Source organism: Doryrhamphus excisus, chromosome 1 (genome assembly GCF_030265055.1).
Source record: "Doryrhamphus excisus isolate RoL2022-K1 chromosome 1, RoL_Dexc_1.0, whole genome shotgun sequence".
NCBI classification, from domain to species: domain Eukaryota; kingdom Metazoa; phylum Chordata; class Actinopteri; order Syngnathiformes; family Syngnathidae; genus Doryrhamphus; species Doryrhamphus excisus.
The window spans coordinates 23,319,769-23,328,043 of NC_080466.1; the positions used below are offsets into that span (position 1 = coordinate 23,319,769).

The window sequence follows — 8,275 nt, forward strand, 5'->3', positions numbered from 1 at the left end:
GGAGAGATCGTATCACGTTCTTTTAATCCCGCTTACTATACATATACCCATTTGAAGAAGACATAGTGAAAACATGGGCGTCGAAATCAAGACCAACCATAAACAACCCGTCAACTTTACACACGTAAAAGTGATTGTGATGTTACATTTGAAATCGTCTAAATAAATAAATAAAAATGGTGAGGGTCGAGGCTCGTCCGGATCTGTATCGGTTCATCCATTACTATGAAAACCGAGCCAGGGGGTCAATTCCGGGCTTTCACGGAGCAGCTGTGCAATACGGTCGCAGTCGTTCAGTCTTTGCTAAATTATTTCGCTTCGTCGTTACATCGAGCACTCAAGCTCCTTGGCATCAGAGGGCTGCAAGAAAGAAGGGCCACCAAAAACATCAGCGAGGCGGCCGAAAAAGCCTCGAGGTGGCTGTGGATCAAGAGGGGAGACACATGGAGTAGCACGCTGCTTGGACACAAACCGGGGCCTGATCACCCCCGGTTGGGTCGCCTAGGTGAGGGTGTCTGAAGATCAAAGACCCGAAACACCCAATGACCCTAGGTCCTTCACTGAGGATGTGTCCAAGCCGCACCCTTGAGGTGTTTCATCAATCTAACCTGACTGGCCTAGCCAGTGACTTCCAGGAAAGACTGGATGACAACCGTGAAAGTATGGTGACAACTGGAGAGCCAGTGGACAGCACGGAGAGACGGCAACCGGGGCAGTGAAGGCTAGCATCCTGAGCTGCAGCTCCCACGAGGGAGAACCCACACTTTGCTACGGAAAGCCCTAAAGAAAGATACCCCCAGGGGTGCCCGAGAGGGGGGAGGATGAGCACCCCAAACGGACGGATCTCCCGGCAGCAGACATACGCGACGGATTATCAACTACGACAGCAACCTGTTTTTGCGGCAAGGTCTGTAAGAACCTGAGAGGCCTGAGGATCCACCAGGCCAGGATGGGCTGCACGAGGAGGAAGCAAGTCGAGCAACGCACAGAGCCAGCACCCAGTACTGACTCTGGTGAGACGAAGGAGGAGCAGGAACCGGAGTCACCCCACAGTGTCCAGAACCTCCAAGCTCAACATGCTGCACCAAGCAAACCATCTGAACATCGCCGGGTCTTATGGCCATCCGCAAACAAGGAGACAGAGTCGCGCCAGTTTGACGAGGATGTTGATGCTACTCTAGAGTCCTCATGCAGAGGGGAAGTAGAACATCGCCAGACCAAACCGGCTCGAGACTAAGATGTCACAGCTCAGGAAAGAACTGAAGGCCCTAAGACATCAGTACAAGAGGGCAAGTGAGGAGGAAAGACCAGCCCTGGCAGAACTCAGGGACATCTTGAGGCAGAAGCTCATCACCCTCCGACGAGCTGAGTGGCACAGGAGAAGGGGCAGAGAGCAAGCGCACGGCCTTCATAGCTAATCCCTTCGGATTTACCAAGCAGCTGCTGGGGCAAAAACGGAGTGGGACCCTTAAAAGGAGCCCAGAAAAGGAGATAAACCAACACCTCAGTGATACATACAGTGACAACAGGAGAGAGGAGGATCTGCCCCCCTGCAGAGGAATAACCACACCACCAGAACCCTCCTTCCAGTTCAACATCAAAGAGCCCTCCTTGGTAGAAGTCAGGAACACCGTCCGAGCAGCACGGGCAAGCGCAGCCCCAGGCCCAAGTGGAGTGCCGTATAAAGTGTACAAGCACTGCCCAAGACTCCTGGAGAGATTGTGGAGACTCATCAAGGTTGTATGGCGGAGAGGGAAGGTGCCAAACATGCAGAGGGCGTCTGGATACCAAAGGAGGAAAATGCAAGCAACGTCACGCAGTTCCGCACCATCTCCCTGCTCAGCGTGGAGGGCAAAATCTTTTTCAATATTCTCGCCAACTGGCTAACTGAGTACCTCCTGAGGAATTCTTACATAGACACCACAGTGCAGAAGGGAGGAATTCCAGGCATGCCAGGCTGTTTGGAACACACAGGGGTGGTCACCCAGCTGATCCGGGAGGCAAGAGAAAGCAGAGGAAATCTGGCAGTCCTTTGGCTTGACCTTGCCAATGCCTACGGATCCATTCCACACAAACTGGTAACAACAGCTTTGACAACACACCACGTTCCAGAGAAGATCACTGAACTCATACAGGACTACTACAGCAGCTTCAGTCTGAGGTTCACCTCTGGGACAGCAACATCGGCATGGCACCGCCTTGAGAAGGGCATCATCACTGGTTGCACCATATCAGTGATGCTCTTTGCACTGGCGATGAATATGCTTGTCAAGGCAGCAGAAGTGGAGTGTAGGGGCCCCCTGTCCAAATCCGGCATTCGCCAACCTCCGATCCGAGCCTTCATGGACGATCTGACGGTCACAGCAACATCAGTGACAGGGTGCAGGAGGCTTCTCTGTGGACTGGAAAGGAGCATCACTTGGGCGAGGATGATGTTCAAACCAGCCAAGTCCAAGTCCCTGGTCCTGACGAAGGGGAAAGTTGAGGATAAACACCGCTTCAACTTGAATGGAGTCCCCATTCCATCAGTGTCGGAGAAGCCTGTGAAGAGCCTGGGGAAGATCTTCAACAGCACTCTGAGAGACAAGGCAGCGGTGCAGTCAGCCAACGCAGAGTTGAAGACCTGGCTATCAGTAGTGGACAAGACGGGCCTCCCGGGGAAGTTCAAGGCATGGATATACCAGCATGGTATCCTGCCGAGACTCCTGTGGCCACTACTGATCTATGAAGTCCCAGTATCCTTTGTGGAGGGCTTCGAATGCAACATCAGCCAGTACCAGTTTTCTGGCGCCGCTCTGGTGGCAGCCTGCTACAGCAGCTCTCGCTCTTCGTTGAGTTCTTTTCTTCTTTATTCTGTCTTTTCCATTCTTTTTCTAGGTTATTCTTAAAGGAACTGCTTCGTAAATGCTCAGTTCAACTGTCCACCATAGTGATAGTGTTGAGCTGGCATTTCTCATATAATTTTTTCGATGATGTTTTCGACTGCACGCCGAAACTCTATTGTTTACAGTAGGGACCAGCTGTTGGCGCTCCGCAACACAGCGGCGCTGCTCCACAAGAGGCTCGAGTTTCCCCGGGAGGTAAAGAGGAGAAGACGGGGAAGCCGTGCCAGAGCCCAATGCCGCGACAAGAGGAGGAGATACAGACCAGTTCTCCTGTCCATCATCATGGGGAACGTAAGATCTCTCCCCAATAAGATGGACGAGCTAGCGGCGCTGACCCGGCATCAGAGGCAGTTCCGGGAGTGTAGCGCATGTTGTTTACGGAAACGTGGCTGGATACACGGACCCCAGACACGATCGTTACACTACACGGATTCACACTACTACGGGCGGACAGGACAAAGGAGAGCGGTAAGAGGAAAGGAGGTGGGCTGGCAGTGTTTGTGAATGATAGATGGTGTAACTCTGGGCACATCACTATTAAAGAGCAACTCTGCTGGAAAGACATTGAACTGTTAGCCGTTAGCATGAGACCGTACTATCTGCCGTGGGAATTCTCGCACGTTATCGAGATAGCGGTGTACATTCCCCCCTCTGCTAACGCCGACGCGACCTGTGACGTCATCCACTCTGCCGTGGGCCGGCTACAGACACAACATCCGCAGGCTCTCCTTCTTCTCTCAGGTGATTTCAACCACGTTTCTCCATCCTCCACCCTGCCCACCTTCACCCAGTATGTCACCTGCTGCACTAGAGACAATAAAACACTGGACTGGTGTTATGCTAACACCAAGGAGGCATACAATTCAACAGCACTTCCTCCCCTGGGAAGATCAGACCACAACCTGGTTCATCTCCAGCCTGTGTACAAACCTCTGGTACGCAGGCTGCCAGCGGTGTCCTGCACAGTGAAGAGATGGTCTGATGAAGCCGACGAGGCTCTGAAGGACTGTTTCAACACAACAGTGTGGGAGGAACTCTGCCATCCTCATGGGGACGATATAGACAGTCTCACTGACTGCGTCACGGACTACATAAACTTCTGTGTGAAAAACACTGTACCCACCAGGACTGTACGGTGTTTCTCCAACAACAAACCGTGGATTAATCCGGACATAAAGGCTCTCCTAAAGGAGAAGAAGAGGGTCTTTAAGTCAGGAAATAGGGACGAGTTGAAGGCTGTGCAGAAAGAGCTGAGGAGGAAAATCAGGGAGGGGAAGGACTGCTACAGGAAAAAGATGGAGCAACAGCTGCAGCAGAACAACGTCAGAGGAGTGTGGAGAGGCCTGAAAACCATCTCTGGCCACAAGGGGTCCGACTCCCAGGTTGCTGGGGACCAGGCGTGGGCTAACGATCTGAATCTATTTTTCAACAGGTTTGATCAACCATCTGCCCATCCCCCGGCCCAGCACCTCCTGCCGAAACTTCTGCCGAAACTCCCCCCATCGACACATCGAGTGGACAGCCCTACCCCCACCTCCCCCTCCTTCACACAGCCATCCCCCACCACTTCTCACCTAATCAGCTCAACCTCCTCACCAGCCTCCCCCCGCACAAAACCCCCCTGCTCCAACCTGACCCTCACAACATCCCAGGTGAGAAACCAGCTCCGGAAAACCAAGGCGAGGAAGGCGGCGGGACCAGACGGCATCAGCTCCAGGCTCCTGAAGTCCTGCGCGGACGAGCTGTGCGGGATTGTTGAGCACATCTTCAACCTGAGCCTGAAGCTGGGGAGGGTGCCACAGCTGTGGAAGACATCCTGCGTGGTTCCTGTCCCCAAGACGCCGCACCCCAAGGACCTCAGCAGCTACAGGCCGGTGGCACTTACATCACACCTGATGAAGACCCTGGAGCGGCTGATCCTTGACCATCTCCGCCCCCTGGTGGGTCCTTCAATGGACCCGCTCCAGTTCGCCTATCAACCTGGCACCGGGGTGGACGACGCCGTCATCTTCCTCCAGCACAGAGCGCTCTCTCACCTGGAGAAACCTGGGAGCACGGTGAGAATCATGTTCTTTGATTTTTCCAGTGCGTTCAACACCATCCAGCCAGCACTTCTGAGGGACAAGCTGGAGCACACAGGGGTGGACCTGCACCTCACATCGTGGATACTGGACTACCTCACCAACCGTCCACAGTATGTGAGGACACGGGACTGTGTGTCGGACACGGTTGTCTGCAGTACGGTCCTGGCTCCGTTCCTTTTCACCCTCTACACAGCAGACTTCTCCTACAACACACCAACCTGCCACCTTCAGAAGTTCTCTGACGACTCTGCAATTGTTGGCCTCATCACAGATGGGGATGACTTGGAGTACAGAGGACTGACACAGGACTTTGTGGACTGGTGCCAGCGGAACTGCCTCCAGATCAACACGGGGAAAACCAGAGAGCTGGTGGTGGATTTCCGCAGGCGCATCCACTCTCCTCCAACACCAGTGAACATTCAGGGAATGGACATTGAGATGGTGACATCTTACAAGTACCTGGGTGTTCATCTCAACAATAGACTGGACTGGACTCATCACACGGAAGCACTTTACAGGAAGGGCATGAGCAGACTCTATCTGCTCAGGAGACTGAGGTTTTTGGAGTGCAAGGGGCACTCCTCAAGACGTTGTATGACTCTGTTGTGGCTTCAGCCATTTTCCAGGGAGTGGTCTGCTGGGGCAGCAGCATTTCGGCTGCGGATAGGAAGAGACTGGATAAGATCATCAGGAAGGCCAGCTCTGCCCTGGGTTGCCCCCTTGACCCAGTGGAGGTGCTGGGAGAGAGGAGGATGTTGGCTAAGCTATCATCCATGTTGGAGAACGACTTCCACCCCCTGCAGGACACTTTGACAGCACTTGAGAGCTCCTTCAGCAATAGACTGCTTCACCCCAAGTGTGTGAAGGAGCGATATCGCAGGTCCTTTCTTCCTGCAGCTGTCAGGCTGTACAACCAGCACCGCTCCCAATAGACTTCTACACTGCTATGTACATCTGTGTAATACTTGCTTTTTTATAGTCAGTATAGTTACTCCAGACCTCATTCACTGTGCAATATCTGATCAACCTCCATGTGCAATATTAGCCGAACCAGGACAGTGGCCATGCGCCAGCAAGGAGCATGGACTAATTGGGACCAGGCATCGGCACGGAAGATTACCTGGTCAGAACTTTGGAAGTCGGAACCAGCCAGACTCAAGTTCCTGATTCAGGCAGTGTACGATGTGCTCCCAAGGCCATCAAACCTTTCATTGCTGGGGGCTAGCAGAAACCCCAGCATGCCCACTGTGCTCGGCACAGGGTTCCGTGGAGCACATCCTGAGCTGCTGCCCGAAAGCCCTGGGAGAGGGGAGATACACGTGGCGCCATGACCAAGTGCTGAAGGCAGTAGCAGACACCATCTGCACCGGGATCCAGCAGAGTAAGCACCAGCCCCCGGGTAGGCAGGACATCACCTTCGTCAGGGCTGGGGAGAAACACCCGGCAGGACATAAAGTCCCGACCGGACTGCTAGCCACAGCCCGTGACTGGAAGTTGCGCGTGGACCTCGGGAGGCAACTTAAGTTTCCAGAGCAAGTTTCCAGGACGTCACTGAGGCCAGACCTGGTCTTAACGTCGGACGCAACAAAACAAGCGGTGCTGCTGGAACTTACAGTCCCCTGGGAAGACCGGATGGAGGAGGCCCACGAGCGGAAGAAGGCCAAATACCTGGAGCTGGTGGAGTTGTGTAGAGAGAGTGGCTGGAGGGCCCGCTGTGAGCCAGTAGAAGTGGGCTGCAGAGGCTTTCCAGGGCAGTCGTTACATCGAGCACTCAAGCTCCTTGGCATCAGAGGGCTGCAAGAAAGAAGGGCCACCAAAAACATCAGCGAGGCGGCCGAAAAAGCCTCGAGGTGGCTGTGGATCAAGAGGGGAGACACATGGAGTAGCACGCTGCTTGGGCACAAACCGGGGCCTGATCACCCCCGGTTGGGCCGCCTAGGTGAGGGTGTCTGAAGATCAAAGACCCGAAACACCCAATGACCCTAGGTCCTTCACTGAGGATGTGTCCAAGCCGCACCCTTGAGGTGTTTCATCAATCGCTTTGTCATGCCGCTGGTTAAGAAGGGCGTCGGTCTGGCACAACCCCACTTAAAAACAGCGGCCAAAACTATTGTATCCGATGTGGCTGGACGCGTGCTGGAAAAAATGCATCGAAAAGAGGAGGGGCAAGAAGGCTCGGGCTTGATGGTTTTAGCACGAAGAGCTACCAAGAGACCTATCGGATTACGCATCGACGGGTATAAAAAACGCAAAAGCGCTTCAAAAAAGAAATCAGTATCACGCGGAAGACGCTGAAGAAGCAACATGGACATTTTCTCTTAACCCCAAAAAGATGGCGTTGTTACACCACAAATCACAGGAATGCGCCTTGACCGAGTTGGATCTGTTTTCATCCCCCATGACCCAGCTTTCCATACAGCAGACCCAGTATGTTGAGATTCTACCTTTGTCGGCCCTGACTAACGATGGACCTATTGAATTCTTTATCCCAGGCGATGGAAGTAAATACGTATCTCGATCTCTCGGACACACTACTTCACAGGTGACCAACAGGGATGGGGGTCGTTTCGCTCCAACGTTAGGCGAGTGGGTATCATCAATTACCCCATCAATACAATTTTCTCACAAGTGGATGTGACTCTCGGCGACAGGCTGATCTCCCAGTCCAGCGCCACCCACTCAGGGCCGTAATAGAGACGCTGTTGAACTTTTCAGAGGATTTGCTAAAAAGTCAATTCACAGCCGGTATGTTTTATAAAGACACGCGAAGTTTCATGGACTCAACGGCAATCGCTGGCGATGACATTAATGAAGGACTGGTCAAAAGGGCTCAAATGATCGCAGGGTCGAGAGAGTTTCAAGTTCTCGGTTCTATCCTCGCCGGTATTTTTTTCTGCGAAAGACTTCTCTTAAACAAAGTGGATCTCAGACTCAAACTCATCAGAGCCAGCAACAGTTTTTATTTAATGAGGGGCCAATCTTCCTGATGCAAATTTCTGTCTAAAAATACTGAGAGCTTCGCTTTTTGTGAAAAAAATGACCGTCTCACCCGCCGTCAGCTTAGGACACGCTGCCGCTTTGACTAAAGATAACGCTCTTTATCCTCTATCCAGAATTAACGCAAAAACATTTTCTATCCCCCAACACTCCCGCATATGCCATCAAGATAATCTTTTCCTCAGTAATACACCCAGGTATGTGGTTTTGGGTCTCGTAAACCACGATGCATTTGTAGGGAGAAGAGATTTTAACTTTAACAATTTAGAATATTTAGCTCTGTGTCAAGATGGCCGACAGATTCCCTCC

General features: G+C 52.7%; 1 pseudogene; it reads left to right on the forward strand.

Annotated features, from left to right (window-relative positions):
• The first annotated feature begins 225 nt into the window (after positions 1–225).
• On the forward strand, positions 226–6,922 carry LOC131142563 (uncharacterized; annotated as a pseudogene).
• The last annotated feature ends 1,353 nt before the right edge of the window (positions 6,923–8,275 follow it).